The 16,288-nt window shown below is 39.9% G+C and overlaps 1 protein-coding gene across 1 annotated transcript in view; it reads right to left on the reverse strand.

Annotated features, from left to right (window-relative positions):
- Positions 1 to 5,847: 5,847 nt before the first annotated feature.
- LOC139387928 (lys-63-specific deubiquitinase BRCC36) overlaps positions 5,848 to 16,288 on the reverse strand; it is a 46,237-nt gene continuing 35,796 nt past the window's right edge. Inside the window, exon 8 of the mRNA XM_071134318.1 lies at positions 5,848 to 6,037. The gene's annotated coding sequence lies outside the window, so the exon portion shown is untranslated. The remainder of the gene's footprint in view (positions 6,038 to 16,288) is intronic.

Consider the following 16,288-nt stretch of genomic DNA (forward strand, 5'->3'; position numbering starts at 1 on the left):
CGAGTGGAGGACAGAGGAGCCTCTTAAAGAAGAAGTTACAGGTCTGTGAGAGCCAGAAATCTTGCTTGTTTGTAGGTGACCAAATACTTATTTTCCACCACAATTTGCAAATAAATTCATTAAAAATCCTACAATGTGATTTTCTGGATTTTTTTTCTAATTTTGTCTGTCATAGTTGAAGTGTACCTATGATGAAAATTACAGGCCTCTCTCATCTTTTTAAGTGGGAGAACTTGCACAATTGGTGGCTGACTAAATACTTTTTTGCCCCACTGTACATATTCAGCAATTTAAATTGTCTTTGCATTTAAATTTCAATCAAGCTATAACGTGAAACCTTCTGCGATACTTCTGCAATATGGATTGAATCCAGCCCAAGGCACAATAATATAGATAATTTAAAATACATATGAACTTGTGTAACAGAAAATCTGTCAGATGTATCTGTAAAGCCTCATAATGACAGTCTTCCCAGCAGCAAGCCAATGTTCCACCCAAAGCAAATGACTAATTCCACAGAGGAGCTTATTTTGTCATATGTCAGGAAGATTCAGCCTGCTTGTCAATACAGTCTAGCAGCTTCAAAGCTCATGATTATGATGAAAAAATATGTAATGAATGTGTAATTGATGGATAGTATTTTGCCAGTCTATTTCATTTCCAAAGTGAAATAATCAGTGGTGTAAATGTCATAGGTGTGAAGTCAGGCGCAGGAGAATTTATCTTGGTAAAATGGAGTAGTTTAATGACGTAAAAACATAACTCCAAAACCATGAAAAAATACACACAAAGTGGGTACGAAGACCCGACGCGCACCAATACAAACAACATGAAAATAATTACAAACAATCTCTGACAAAGACATGATGGGAAACAGAGGGTTAAATACATAACAGGTAATGAATGGGATTGGAACCAGGTGTGTAGGAAGACAAGACAAAACCAATGGACAATGAAAAATGGATCAATGATGGCTAGAAGACCGGTGACGTCGACCGCCGAGCACCGCCCCAACAAGGAGAGGCATCGACTTCGGCGGAAGTCGTGACAGTAAAGTACTTAAGAATAAATACTTTAAAGTACTACTTAATTTTGTGGGGTATCTGTACTTTACTTTGCTATTTATATTTTTGACTACTTTTCCTTTTATTCATTACATTCCAAAATAAAATATTGTACTTTTCACTCCATACATTTTTCCCAACAACCCAAAGTACATTTTGAATGCTTAGCAGAACATGAATATTTTGAAATATACACACTTATCAAGAGAATACATGGTCATCCCTACTGCCTACAGTCTGGCAGACTCACTAATCACAAATGCATCCTTTGTAAATGATGTCTGAGTGTTGGAGTGGGCCCATGGCTATCCGTACATTTTAAAAACAAGAAAAGGGTGCTGTTTGCTTTGCTTAATATAAGGAATTAAAAATGATTTATACTTTTACTTTTGATACTTACATATATTTTATCAATTACATTTACTGTTGATACTTATTAAGTATATTTAATATCAAATACTTTTTAACTTTTACCCAAGTAGTATTTTACTGTGTGATTTTCACTTTTACTTGAGTAACTTTCTATTAAGGTATCTATACTTTTACTCAAGTATGACAATTGGGTACGTTTTCCACCACTGGAAATAATGGCTAACTAGTTCTGTAATGCAGTAGTTCTCACTCATCTCTGATGACTACCCTTCCTAAAAAAATGTTTGATAGCATCTAAAATTATTATTTATATTTAAACAATAAGGCCCGTGGTGGTGTGGTATATGGCCAATATACCACGGCTAAGGACTGTTCTTATGCACAACGCAAAGCGGAGTGCTTGGATACAGCCCTTAGCCGAGGTATATTGGCCATATGCCACAAACCCCGGAGGTTCCTTATTGCTATTATAAATTGGTTACCAACGTAATTAAAACAATACAAATAAACGTTTTCTCATACCTGTGGTGTACGGTTTGATATACCACAGCTGTCAGCCAATCAGCATTCAGAGCTCAAACCAGCCAATTTATAATTAGACATATTACATAGTATCTGTTGAACCTGTATCTAGGTAATCTGCAGCAGTTGACTTCAGAAAACATGTACCTTTGCCTCTATTTTACATGGTCCTTACAATCAATCACTATTTCATTATGTCTTTTCATGTTTCCTCATGAACTTGCAAGAACTTAGAGAGAACTAATTCACTGGCTTCACCCCTGCAACTGTAAACCTAAAGAAAGAGGTCCCCTGGGTTCGCGCCCAGGCTCTGTCGTAACCGGCCGCGACCGGGAGGTCCGTGGGGCGACGCACAATTGGCCTAGCGTCGCCCGGGTTAGGGAGGGCTTGGTCGGTAGGGGTGTCCTTGTCTCATCGCGCACCAGCGACTCCTGTGGCGGGCTGGGCGCAGTGTACGCTAGCCAAGGTGGCCAGGTGCACGGTGTTTCCTCCGGCGCATTGGTGCGGCTGGCTTCCGGGTTGGATGTGCGCTGTGTTAAAGAAGCAGCGGCTTGGTTGGTTGTGTATCGGAGGACGCATGACTTTCAACCTTCGTCTCTCCCGAGCCCGTACGGGAGTTGTAGCGATGAGACAAGATAGTAGCTACTACAACAATTGGATACTACGAAATTGGGGAGAAAAAGGGGTAAAATTCAAAAAAAATAAAAAAATAAAAAAGAAAGAGGTCCCCGTCCCCCGTCCCAAGAAGACTGCAAATGTATTTGGGAGACAAAGATGTACTGACCCAGATTTGCCCTTTCGGATTTATTGAGCGGAATCCCGTAACAGCAATCGTGTCATCTTTAAGGTGGTGGGGTGGCTTGGTAGTATCAAATGCAGAACATGACATATTTAAAGTCTTACAAAGTAGTTGAGATTAAAGGCTGGTGGTGTGAATATGTTCCTGTGGCGTTGGAGGGCCAGGAGAGGAGAGGAAGCTCTGCTGATTGGATAACTAGCCCGGTTAATCTTTCCCCCTCAAGTACTCAGAGCCAAACCTATTCTTCCACACTGAGAATGGATGATTAAGCCCAGTCCATGGACCTCAAGCTGGCCAGAAGGGCAAGAAGCTGAGCTCAATCAGATGAGATAATGTTAAATCACTTTTTAAAGTATAGGATTTGAAAGTGCTTCTCTCCCTCTCTTCATTCACACTGTTAAAGACATACTCCAGAGGAATGAAAACAACCTTGTTATTGTTTAAACCTCCTGTTGCATCAATATGCTTTGACCATGTCAGTTTACAATGTATGGCTCATACATGCATAACAAATCCATCTACAGTCTTTTCCCAGCAGGAAATGGCACAGAATCTTAACATTCTAACCTGCCATCATTTAGATCATGAGATCTACAAACTCGTTCCTGTCATGTAGTAAATGCGCACTCTGAGTGGCTGCATGCGCTCACAATTAGTTACTTTGATAACAGTGAAAATACACTGAATATATTGATCAAATCCATGCATCATAAGTTAGAAAACATCCACAATTAGAAGTTGTATTATCTATTAGACCTCGGTAGTAGTGTAACTTGTCTCTTTCAATGCATTTCTCTGCAAACTAGATCATTTTGTGTGCTAAAGATGGTGTTTCTAATCCGATTAGAAACACTGTACTGACAATCTTTCGCTCCTAAATGGTGTCGCAGGTGAATTTTGGAATATATTGCACACACAGGAGGTTGGTGGCACCTTAATTGGGGAAGATGGGCTCGTGACAATGGCTGGAGCGGAATCAGTGGAATAGTATCAAACACACCTGGTTTCCGTTCCAGCCATTATTATGAGCCGCCTCCCCTCAGCAGCCTCCACTGATTGCACAATAGGCTGAAAGGTTTTTTCAAGGCATGCGTCCATTCATTTGTCCCATTCAATATCACGACGATATTGGCGTGCTCGAGAAATGCATACTGGAGCAAACTTTCACCCACTTTTTAGACAATAAATTATGGGTCTACTTTTCTGTTGTGTCAACCATCCCTCCAAATAAAATAATTCCATGTGTCCACCTTTTGTGCTTAAAAACATTCACACATTATTTGTATTTTATTTTTTCGGATCCCCATTAGCTGCTGCCAAGCAGTCCACCCAGGAATAAAACAATGACATCATAATAAAACAATACATCATACTCTATTATTACACATTTTACGATATGTATTTTACAATACTACAATATAAAAACATTACAATATTACAATGTGTGTGTGTGTGTGTGTGTGTGTGTGTGTGTGTGTGTGTGTGTGTGTGTGTGTGTGTGTGTGTGTGTGTGTGTGTGTGTGTGTGTGTGTGTGTGTGTGTGTGTGTCTCTCTCTCTCTTCACAATCTGGGTTGTGCCGTGAGGATGTTTTATCCATTTTTTTTTATCTGATTAAAATGCATTTTTTCTCATTTTGTCTGTCATAGTTGAAGTGTACCTATGATGAAAATTACAGGCCTCTCTCATCTTTTTAAGTGGGAGAACTTGCACAATTGGTGGCTGACTAAATACTTTTTTGCCCCACTGTATATACTGTATATATAGGACTAGCTTATTACTAGCCACCCATTTTAAGACTGAAGCTCTCCGTTAAGGGTGGCAATGATTTGACTTGCTGTTGCAGCTGACATGCATAATCCTGAGTCATCAGGCTACACCGCCTTCAGTGCCAGGTGTTTTGTCATTATTGATAGACAGCCATATTTGTTTTTATACAGGTATGGGGTCATAATCCAACATTGCAATTGATTTCCAGCGATCATCATTCATCATGTAGGCAAATGCTATATATCATCAATACACAACTTTCAAGGAATAGGGAATGTAATGCAAACATATAACTATAACTTTTCCATTGTATAAAAATACATAATCACATTCACTTGCTTGTTTGCCGTACTAGTCTGATGAGACCATACTTGCAACTACGGAAAGTCAGGAACTAGCCTGCAACAATCAAACGTGATAGACAATATTGATTGGCAAGTGGAATGATGTCCAATGAGTTTGCCAGGTTAAAATGGGAGGCGGGGATCAGGTCGGCCCAGTGTTGTCCAATGAGGTTGCATGGGGTGAGACTAACATACACACCCAACATGCACACCACAGGAACACCATAGAGTTTTTTTTATCTCTTTGGGCACACGCTACAGAGGCTTGAGAACAATGACGTGATGGGGTTGTACGCAATTGTGCAACATTTTCGGGGAGCCGTTTTGGCTCTTGATCTGTACTTTCAAAACTACTGGCTGAAATTATACGAAACTTCCAGAAAATCTCTTTAATGTGCTTGGGTTTCTCACAGAGTGTCTCTCTTTGTGCAGTTTTTATTGGTCCCTCAGGGCCCACTGTATTTATTTTGAAAGAAGATCGAAACAGAAGATGACAAATGGTTCAAAGTTTGTTGTTTGTTTGCTTTCTTGCTATACAACATTTCCCCAATTATTTTGCAGCCTGAGACTTAGGCCCCAATCAGTGTTGAATCATTATTGGCTGGATTGAGGCTATAACTGCTACCATGAACTCTCTGACTCTCCTCCCCATCAGGGTACCTCTGTGTTCACACCCGCTCTCATTTATGGCTAAATTTCCCTCATAAAAGCAGTGTCTTCTTTTTCGTTTAACTCTCCTCCCTGTTGGGTCAGAGAGCTACCATGGTGATTTTATAAAGGGAGAAAGGGAGGCCCTATGCAGTATAACCATCCCACTGAATATGGGATGTTGGATGTGGTAATGAAATGTAAACAAGTAGCCTCCTCGCAGCGTATGTTCTTTATCTTGAGATTGTAATGTTTTAATACTTTGCATTTCAGACAGCCAAGGGCACTTTAACAAGTCATGACATATACTGTAAAAATGGGTAAGACCTCCTTTGACAACATACAGTGTCTATGAAATCTGTTGTTATGATATGTAAACAAGTTTGTAAGCAAGCTATTGCAGCTGGCCTCCATGATAGTGCCTCCACCATGGATCAGCTGTGGAGCGGAAGCCTTCTATGTCCCGCAGACAGGATGGTGGTCCCTCATGGAGCAAATGGATTCACAGCTGTGCAATGTCCTTGGGGAGGAGAGAGTTTGAGAGAGAAAGAGAGGATTATTTCAAATTAACCATTAAATAGTATCAATAGCACTTAATGCTGAATTATTTGACACAGCATACATAAATACACAATACACATGAACACCATCAACACAATAAAATATACAACTTATGAGAGGGGTAAGGGACAGAGAGAGAAGGGGAATCATTGAGACAGAGATAGGGCCAAGGAGAGGAACAGAGGGACAAGAGAGCGAGGGGGGGGGGCAGAGAGAGAAGGGGAATCATTGAGACAGAGATAGGGCCAGGGAGAGGAACAGAGGGACAAGAGAGAGGGGGGGCAGAAAGGGGGGAGTGCAGAGAGAGCAAGAAAGTGAGATTTAAAGTGGAAGAATGGGGGAAAAACATTCAAATGCTTAACTGCAGTTAAAGCAGAGGTATTTTTGACTGCTTTGCTGATCACTAATTTCTTATATGGCCACCTGCACTGCTTCTTGACACACTGCTCGCTTAACTAGCGACTGTGGCAGTGCGCATGAGCCCAGCCCGCCATAGGAGTCACTAGAGCGCGATGGGGCAAGGACCAAACCCTCCCCTAACCCGGGCGACGCTGGGCCAATTGTGCGCAACCTCATGGGTCTCCCGGTCGCGGCCGGCTGCGACACAGACCGGGATCGAACCCGGGTCTGTAGTGACGCCTCAAGGGATGCAATGCAGTGCCTTAGACCGCTGCGCCACTCTGGAGGCCCAGTGAAATTCACTTCAAATAATGGCAGTCTTCTGGGTGTGTGTTGTATTGTCTGTGTACTTGTAGTCTGTCCAGTATCCCCCTCCTTCCCCCATCCTCCTCATCCCCCATATCCCCCTCGGGAGCTGCACGGATGAACGAGTTCATTCTACTCGCTGGCTGTTCCCCATGCATGACTGATGTTCGGTTGGATATCCTTGACTGATTCCTGTTCTGCGGTGAGGAAGTGTGTCAGAGCACAGCCATCCCCCCAGCACCCCATAGATTTAAGCACCATCATGACCACCATAATCCTCAAGACTCTCCAGATACTGGGGGGGGCTTGTCCACTTGGCAGCATCCCCTCCCTTGAGGCCCAGCTGTAGACACATACCCTGCTAAGATGGTGTGTCTATCCTCCTTTGCCCTCTGCATAGGGAATACTGTTTGGATACTGTATATGGTATAATCTATTTTTCACTTTATTTATTTCTCACTGGGGTCCTTGAGGAGTTTTATTCAAGGTGCTGTGGAAATTAACCTCTTACAGTCTGTTAGAGCTCCAGTGTCTCATGTCAGTTTTTCTGTTACTGTTTTCACTCAGTTTGAAAAACAGACCGTTGGCTGTGCCTATTACAACCCTTTCCACCTGAAATCACACAGGATTAGCTCTTTCTCTGAGCACTCCTCTGACACGGAGCATAAAAACAACTGCAGTCTCAGTGGCCAATGAACCTCAGAAAACTAAAGATCAATAAATGGGCAAGAATAGGAAGAGGGGAATGTCTGGTTATTTTCATGTTCTCTTTTCATATTTCCCCCTTTACATGAAAAACCGGAAGACGGAATATACTGTAGGCGCTGGTTAGTTGTGTGTTTGGACCAAGAGCAACATCTTCTGGTGAGATTTGATAGTGGTGAGCACTGTACACAGGAAAATGACAGATGATACCATTCTGATGAACAAATCTCCCAAAAAGAACATGAGAGAAAAATTTGCCAACACTTTATTTTATTAAGGGTATCTAATAAACCATTAAAAAATAATGTATAAATTCTGTGTTCACCATTTATTACTCATTACTCCCACATTTATAAACCATTTACTAATCATTAGTAAAGTATTTTTGCAGTCCCTAATCTAAAGTGAGCCCTAGTTATACTTAATAAATCCTTTATAAATGTTGTGAGTGACCAGTGTAATTTCTCACAATAAGATGGGTATGTATGCCTTTGGTAGACAATCCATTAGTACCACAACCTGGAAAAAGAATAAGCAACAACACAGGATCTTTAAGGAAATATACAATTTATAAATGCCTTCTAAATGGTTTATTAGGTACCCTTAAAATAAAGTGTTACCAAAAATTCCCACTTGCAAATCCTGTCCATATGTTGTACATCATTCAACATGAAAAAACAAGCAAGTGATGTTTCTTGAAAAGCAAGCATTGTTTTTTAAAAGACCTTCTGTTTGTTGGACATAATAACCGTTGTATGAGCTATGGCCAGCAATAAGAGCAAGACTTTTTCATCAAAACTGAAAAATGAGCTGTCATCAGTAGGGGTCATACTATTAGTTATAGCCAGCACACAGCTCTGCTTCAAATGACCCCTCACCATGCACTGGAACTTCTAATGTAATCAGAATGATGTAATCCACTGACCAATGTCGCCCCTATTCTGACGTAATTCCTGTTCTAGAGCCGAAATGCTTGTTTAGGTTACATCTCTGAAGAATGACACAAGCAATACACATTCACGAATTGGGGGTGGGAAGGAACATCAAGGTGATTTCCACGTAGAGTGGAGAAACATCATCAAATAGGGCACTGACAGCTGTCAGTGTCGCTAGCTAGCACGCTAACCTTATCTAGCTAGCTAATGTTTTTTTTAACTACACTGTATTCAAAAGAGCTAGGCTATGGCTGGTTCTGCAGCTGGAGTTGTCATAAACATTTAGGGAAAACCAGTATCTTTGACTTTGACCATCTATTGATATCTCCAAAGTGTTAACATTTTCCATAAATTGCGGCCTCGAATCCGCAATAGAAATAGTAATAAAATGAAGCTCCGGTAATATGGATTACTATTGAAAGATTTAGAGGCATGCGCTTTTCCATATTGTAATGGACAGGTGCAACCTTTGTAGGTAGGCTGCTGGGAGTATTCGGCTGCGATACAGCGAAGCCAAATCAGACCCTGATTTGGGAAGTAAAATGATAGGCTACATACATGACTTTGCTCATGATGCACGCTGCAAATTATGTTCCCAGGGTTGCGTAGGTTACTTTCTAAATGTAATTTTGTTACAGTTACTACTTACCTCCCCAAAATTGTAATCAGTAACGGTAATATACCTTTGGATTACCCAAACTCAGTAACGTAATCTGATTACTTTCAGTTACTTTTAGATTACTTTCCCCTTAATTGGCATTAGAAGGAGACAAAAATAAATATTGCCAATTGAAATTCATCTAGGCTATTGCAGGATAAATCAATGTTAAAGTTTACATAGCTGGCCATTAATAGATGTTGCATTTTACTTTATGGGTTGGTTATATAGGCTTCTTCTAATCCATTGCATTCTACTTTAATACAGTAAAAAATACGATTAGGTTATATCTTTACATTAAAAATCAGGTTTGTCAAATTTCCATTCATTCCAATTAATTGAATAACCCTTGATCTTCAAGAATAGCACTTGGAAATATAGATTAGCCAAATTGTTTAACCTGAGCATGACCCACAACTAAGGATTTATTATTGTTTATGATTATTTTGTTGTCATGGAGGACCAATTGAACTCATTGCTTCGAGTTAAAAAACAAATGCTGCTCTCATGGAATGGCATCCCTAGTCAAAAAATATAGGATTCTTACAGTCCTATTGTCACGCCCTGACCTTAGAGATCCTTTTTATTCTCTATTTTGGTTAGGTCAGGGTGTGACTAGGGTGGGTAATCTACGTGTTCTATTTCTTTGTTGGCCGGGTATGGTTCCCAATCAGAGGCAGCTGTCTATCATTGTCTCTGATTGGGGATCATACTTAGGCAGCCTGTTTTCCACCTTAGTTTGTGGGATCTTGATTTTGTTAGTTGCTGTAAAGCCTGCAGAACTTTACATTCGTTTTGTATTTGTTTTGGTGTTCATTTTCAATCAAAGTAAGATGTTTGCCTACCACGCTGCACCTGTCTAATTCATCTAACGAGCGTAGCACCTATAGGATTTTGTGTCACCTCTATCAGAATCCTATTGAAATCCTATTGGAATCCTTTTTCCTATTGGAAATAAAAAGTAATAATTGAATCCTATAGGATTCTTGCAGTTCTATAGGATTTTGTGCCACCTGCATCAGAATCCTATTGGAATTCTATTGGACTACTTTTTTTGGGACCCACCTGCTCACACCCTCCTCTCCAGTGCCCGGATCACTCTCCGCCACATGGCCTCAAACTGCACCATTTTGTTTATCGCCGTCGCACACTCAATTTCAACATTTAGATAATAAAGCAATTTACCTTTCCATTATGTTATCAGATTTTGGATCCAGTTCTATTGGACTCCTATGTAATTCTATCTTATATGATTAAATCTTATAGTATTCTATAAGATTCCAATACAATAATCAAATCAGTCCTATTGGACTCCTATAGGATTCATCTTGAGAGAAAAAAATATACTATAGGAGTCCAATAGGACTGGTTCCAAAATCTGATAGGAATCATATAGGATAGTCTTCCAAATCTGATAGGATTTTCTATTGGATTTGTAAAAATTGTAATCCTATAGGATTTTTTGACTAGGGATGCTTTTGGGCACTACCGAAAAGTGCTATTTGCATGCGAAAATGTAATGCCATAGGCCTATGCTGAATTTGCTATAAGCCTATTGTTTATATTTTTGTTGGTGACACTTTGATAGCTCTATAATTTGCAGCTGCTTAAGTCTATCAAAAGTGTGTGAGTTTGATCATGTGTCCATTAGGCCTATGGAGAAGAAAAATAAAATAACAGTATGGAGCACAATACCATGGAGGAGTTTAGAAGAAGGGAGGAAATCCCTCAAACCTTTATTCCATAGGCTGGGATCCACACTATGCAGCTGTTGAAAGAGCCCATTTTTTACTTGATGTCCACTTGTCGCAAAAACAATAATTGATAGGCAGCTCAAACTTCTTCAATTCAACCATTATTGGGTTAAAATACACATATACAATTGTGAACAGCCATCCACAACAACCACAATCCCTAATGCGCACATAGCTAAATGAGAGAGCAGCAGTGTGATTCACATGAATGCCCTATGTAGATATCAACAAAAAGTTATATCCATGTAGGCTTCAACACTGCTTTTGTCCTTACCTCAAAGCGTTTATTCAAGTTGGATAATCTTTGGATCCCAAAAGCAGTCACACCATTTGAAAACATAGCTTTGACTAGCCTACAAAAGCATATTCCTGCCCTTTTCGCGTGGTCTCTGACTTGTGGTCAGACTTTCATGTGGAAAATCTTAAACTTGTGTCTTTTTTCAATGCTGATCTGAATGTCATAGGAAAAAAGTAAAAGTGTTACAGTTACAGTAGCGGTAATCATCTAGTTTTTCAAACATATCTGTAATCTGATTACAATAGTTTTGCTGGTAATGTAACAGATTACAGTTTGGGTTTTTGCAATCAGATACTCGCGAACCCTGCATGTAACAACACCCTGAGTGCATCTGACACGAAACATCAATACAAATTTAACATCAGTACAACAAAATAGATAAACAATTTCCTTGAGTTTTCATTATGGGAAAAGGCACCTGTGGCTTCTAGATGCACAATTAGCATGCAGTGTAACAAAACATTAGTGGTCAAAGCCAATCATCTTGGGGCAACGGAGGGAGCTGGGTTTAAAAATGCAATTATATCACGCCATTATACCATTTATAAAATGCATAGATACTATATTAAAGAAAGACTGTTGACATCTAGTGGAAGCCATAAGATTTGCAATCTGGGAGCTAGAATTGCATTGGACCCAGAGCTTTTCATTATAAGAGCCTGGAACCTCAACAACAAAATCTGGTTGGTTTTTCTTTGGATTTTCACCTACCATATCAATTGTGTTATATATAGTCTGATACATTATTTTAACATTTCTACAAACTTCAAAGTGACTCAGGTAGCCAAGGGGACAAAAGCTGTTTGGCTTAGCTCAGTCATGAAGAGGAAGAACTTGGCAGCTCGTTCTGATTAATGAACAATGCCATGCTGGTGGGTGGTAACATTCAAATAAAATAAAAACCAGGGCTGAAACAAAACGTAGTCTGAAAAGTATTTGCATGTAATCTTATAAGGAAACACATGGCATTGACACATATTTCTACGAATGTCCCACTTTGGATTTCCCACTTCAACCCCAAAGACAGTGCCTCCAGAAAGTATTCGAACCCCTTGACGTTTTCCAAATGTTGTTGTGTTACTAGCCTACACACAATACCCCATAATGTCAAAGTGGAATTATGTTTTTAGACATTTTTACAAATTAACTACAAATTAAAAGCTGAAATGTCTTGAGTCAATAAGTATTCAAACCCTTTCTAATGGCAAGCCTAAATAAGTTCAGGAGTAAACATTTACTTATCAAGTAACAGAATAAGTTTAATTTACTCACTCTGTGGGCAATAATCTTGTTTAACATGATATTTGAATGACTACCTCATCTCTGTACCCCACACATACAACTATCTGTAAGGTCCCTCAGTCGAGCAGTGAATTACAAACACAGATTCAACCACAAAGACCAAAGAGGTTTTATAATGTCTCACAAAGAAGGGCACCTATTGGTAAATGGGTACAAATATAAAAAAAAGCAAACATTGAATATTCCTTTGTAGTGGATGGTGTATCAATACAACCAGTCACATTAAAGATACAGGCGTCCTTCCTAACTGAGTTATCGGAGAGGAAGAATACCGCTCAGGGAATTCACCATGAGGCCAATAGTGACTTTAAAACAGTTACAGAATTGAATGGCTGTTCTAGGAGAAAGACAACATTGAATGTTCCTGAGTGGCTTAGTTACAGTTTTGACTTAAATCGGCTTGAAAATATATAGCAAAACTTAAAAATGGCTGTCTAGCAATGATCAAATCAAATTGTATTTGTTCATGTACACATATTTAGCAGATGTCCGGAGTATAAATATATACAGTTGAAGTTGGAAGTTTACATACACCTTACCCAAATACATATAAATTAAAATTTTCACAATTCCTGACATTTAATCCTAGTAAAAATTCCCTGTTTTAGGTCAGTTGAGATCACCACTTTATTTTTTTAAGAATGTGAAATAATAGTAGAGAGAATTATTTCTTTCAGTTTTTATTTCTTTCAACACATTCCCAGAGGGTCAGAAGTTGACTTAAACACTAGCATTGCCTTTCATTTTTTTTTACTTGGGTCAAACGTTTCGGGTAGCCTATGGGATTGAGTTCAGGATTCATGATGGCCACTCCAATACCTTGACTTTGTTGTCCTTAAGCCATTTTGCCACAACTTTGGAAGTATGCTTGGGGTCATTGGGGTCATAGTTTGTTAACAAGAAATGTGTGTAGTTGTCACACCCTGACCATAGTTTGCTTTGTATGTTTCTATGTTTTAATTTTGGTCAGGGTGTGATCTGAGTGGGCATTCTATGTTGGATGTCTTGTTTGTCTATTTCTATGTCTGGTCTGATATGGTTCTCAATCAGAGGCAGGTGTTAGTCATTGTCTCTGATTGGGAACCATATTTATGTAGCCTGGGTTTCACTGTGTGTTTGTGGGTGATTGTTCCTGTCTCTGTGTTTTGCACCAGATAGGGCTGTTTTTGGTTTTCCACGTTTATTGTTTTTGTTAGTTTATTCATGTCTAGTGTCTTTATTAAAAAACATGAATAACCACCACGCTGCGTTTTGGTCCGCCTCTACTTCACCTAAAGAAAGCCGTTACAGTAGTGGTTGAAAAGGCGAGTTTTCATGACTCCAACCTAAGTGTAGGTAAACTTCTGACTTCAACTGTATATACGATGGGATGTATAGACATGATCAACAGTATGTGGATAGAATATTTAGTGTATCTGTAGAATACTTAGGATATAATTGTCACACCAAGATCTGTTTCACCTGTCTTTGTGATTGTCATCACCCCCTCCAGGTTTTGCCCGTTTTCCTCATTATCCCCTGTGTATTTATACCTGTGTTCTCTGTTTGTCAAGCCAGTCAGCGTTTTTGTGTCAGCTCCTGCTTTTCCCCAGTCTCTCTTTTCTCGTCCTCCTTGTTTTGACCCTTGCCTGTCCTGACCCTGTACCCACCCACCGGACCACTCTGCCTGCCCTTGCCGTCCTGTATCTTTGACCCACCTCTGGATTACCAACCTCTGCCTGACCTGACCTTGAGCCTGCCTGCCGTCTTGTACCATTGCCCCTGTTGCTGTAATAAACATTGTTACTTCGACACGGTCTGCATCTGGGTCTTACCTTGATACCTGATAATAGTATATGAATAGAATGGCATTTACTAGAATACAGTATATACAGTTGAAGTCGGAAGTTTACATACACTTGGGTTGTTCATTAAAACTCGTTTTTCAACCACAAACTAGTTTTTTCTCCACATTTCTTGTTAACAAACTATAGTTTTAGCAAAATGGTTAGGACATTTACTTTGTGCATGACACAAGTAATTTTTCCAACCATTGTTTACAGACAGATTATTTAACTTATAATTCACTGTATCACAATTCCAGTGGGTCAGAAGTTTACATACACTAAGTTAACTGTGCATTTAAACAGCTTGGAAAATTCCAGAAAACGATGTCATGGCTTTAGAAGCTTCTGATAGGCTAATCGACATAATTTGAGTCAATTGGAGGTGCACCTGTGGATGTATTTCAAGGCCTTCCTTAACTCAGTGCCTCTTTGCTTGACATCATGGGGAAAGCTAAATAAATCAGCTAAGACCTCAGACAAAATCTTGTAGACCTCCACAAGTCTAGTTCATCCTTGGGAGCAATTTCCAAACGCCTGAGGGTACCACGTTCATTTGTACAAACAATAGTGCGCAAGTGTAAGCACCATGGGACCACGCAGCCATCATACCGCTCAGGAAGGAGACGCGTTCTGTCTCCTAGAGATTAACTTATTTTGGTGCGAAAGTGCAAATCAATCCCAGAACAAGGACATTGTGAAGATGCTAGAGGAAACAGGTACAAAAGTATCTATATCCACATTAAAACAAGTCCCATAACGACATTACTTGAAAGGCCGCTCAGCAAGGAAGAAGCCACTGCTCCAAAACCGCCATAAAAAAGTCAGACTACAGTTTGCAACTGCACATGGGGACCAATATCGCACTTTTTGGAGAAATGTCCTCTGGTCTGATGAAACAAAAATATAACTGTTTGGCCATAATGACCATTGTTATGTTTGGAGGAAAAAGGGGAGGCATGCAAACCAAGGATCACCATCCCAACCGTGAAGCATGGGGGTGGCATGATCATGTTGTGGGGGTGCTTTGCTGCAGGAGGGAGTGGTGCACTTTACAAAATAGATGGCATCATGAGGCAGGAAAATTATGTGGATTTATTGGAGCAACATCTCAAGACATCAGTCTGGAAGTTAAAGCTTGGTCGCAAATGGGTCTTCCAAATGAACAATAACCCAAAGCATATTTCCAAAGTTGTGGCAAAATGGCTTGAGGACTTAAGCCCTGACCTCAATCCTATTGAAAATGTCTTGGCAGAACTGAAAAAGTGTGTGCGAGCAAGGAGGTCTACAAACCTGACTCTGTTGCACCAGCTCTGTCAGGAGGAATGGGCCAGAATTCCCACAATCTATTGTGGGAAGCTTGTGGAAGGCTACCCAAAGTATTTGACCCAAGTTAAATAATTTAAAGGCAATGCTACCAAATACTAATTGAGTGTATGTAAACTTCTGACCCACTGGGAATGTGATGAAAGAAATAAAAGCTTAAATAAATCATTCTCTCTAATATTATTCTGACATTTCACATTCTTAAAATAAAGTGGTGATTCTAACTGACCTAAAACAGTGAATTTTTACTAGGATTAAATGTAATTTATTCTGGAAAACAGAGTTTAAATGTATTTGGGTAAGGTGTATGTAAACTTCCGACTTCAACTGTACATTTGAAATGAGTAAAACAGTATGTTACCATTATTAAAGTGACCAGTCTATGTACATAGGGCAGCAGCCTCTATGGTGCAGGTTTGAGTAACCGGTTGGTATCCGGCTAATGACAGTGACTAAATTCAGGACAGGGTACTTGGTGGAGGCCGGCTGGTGATGGGTAAAGGCCAACAGTTTGATGGCCTTTAGATAGAAGCTGTTTTTCAGTCTCATGATACCAGCTTTGATGCACATTTACTGACCTCGCCATCTGGATGATAGCGGGGTGAACAGGCTTGGGCTCAGGTGGTTGATGTCCTTGTTGGTGATTTGTTTGGCCTTCCTGTGACATCAGGTGCTGTAGGTTTCCTGGAGGGCAAAGCAGTGTG

Source organism: Oncorhynchus clarkii, chromosome 29 (genome assembly GCF_045791955.1).
Source record: "Oncorhynchus clarkii lewisi isolate Uvic-CL-2024 chromosome 29, UVic_Ocla_1.0, whole genome shotgun sequence".
NCBI classification, from domain to species: Eukaryota; Metazoa; Chordata; class Actinopteri; order Salmoniformes; family Salmonidae; genus Oncorhynchus; species Oncorhynchus clarkii.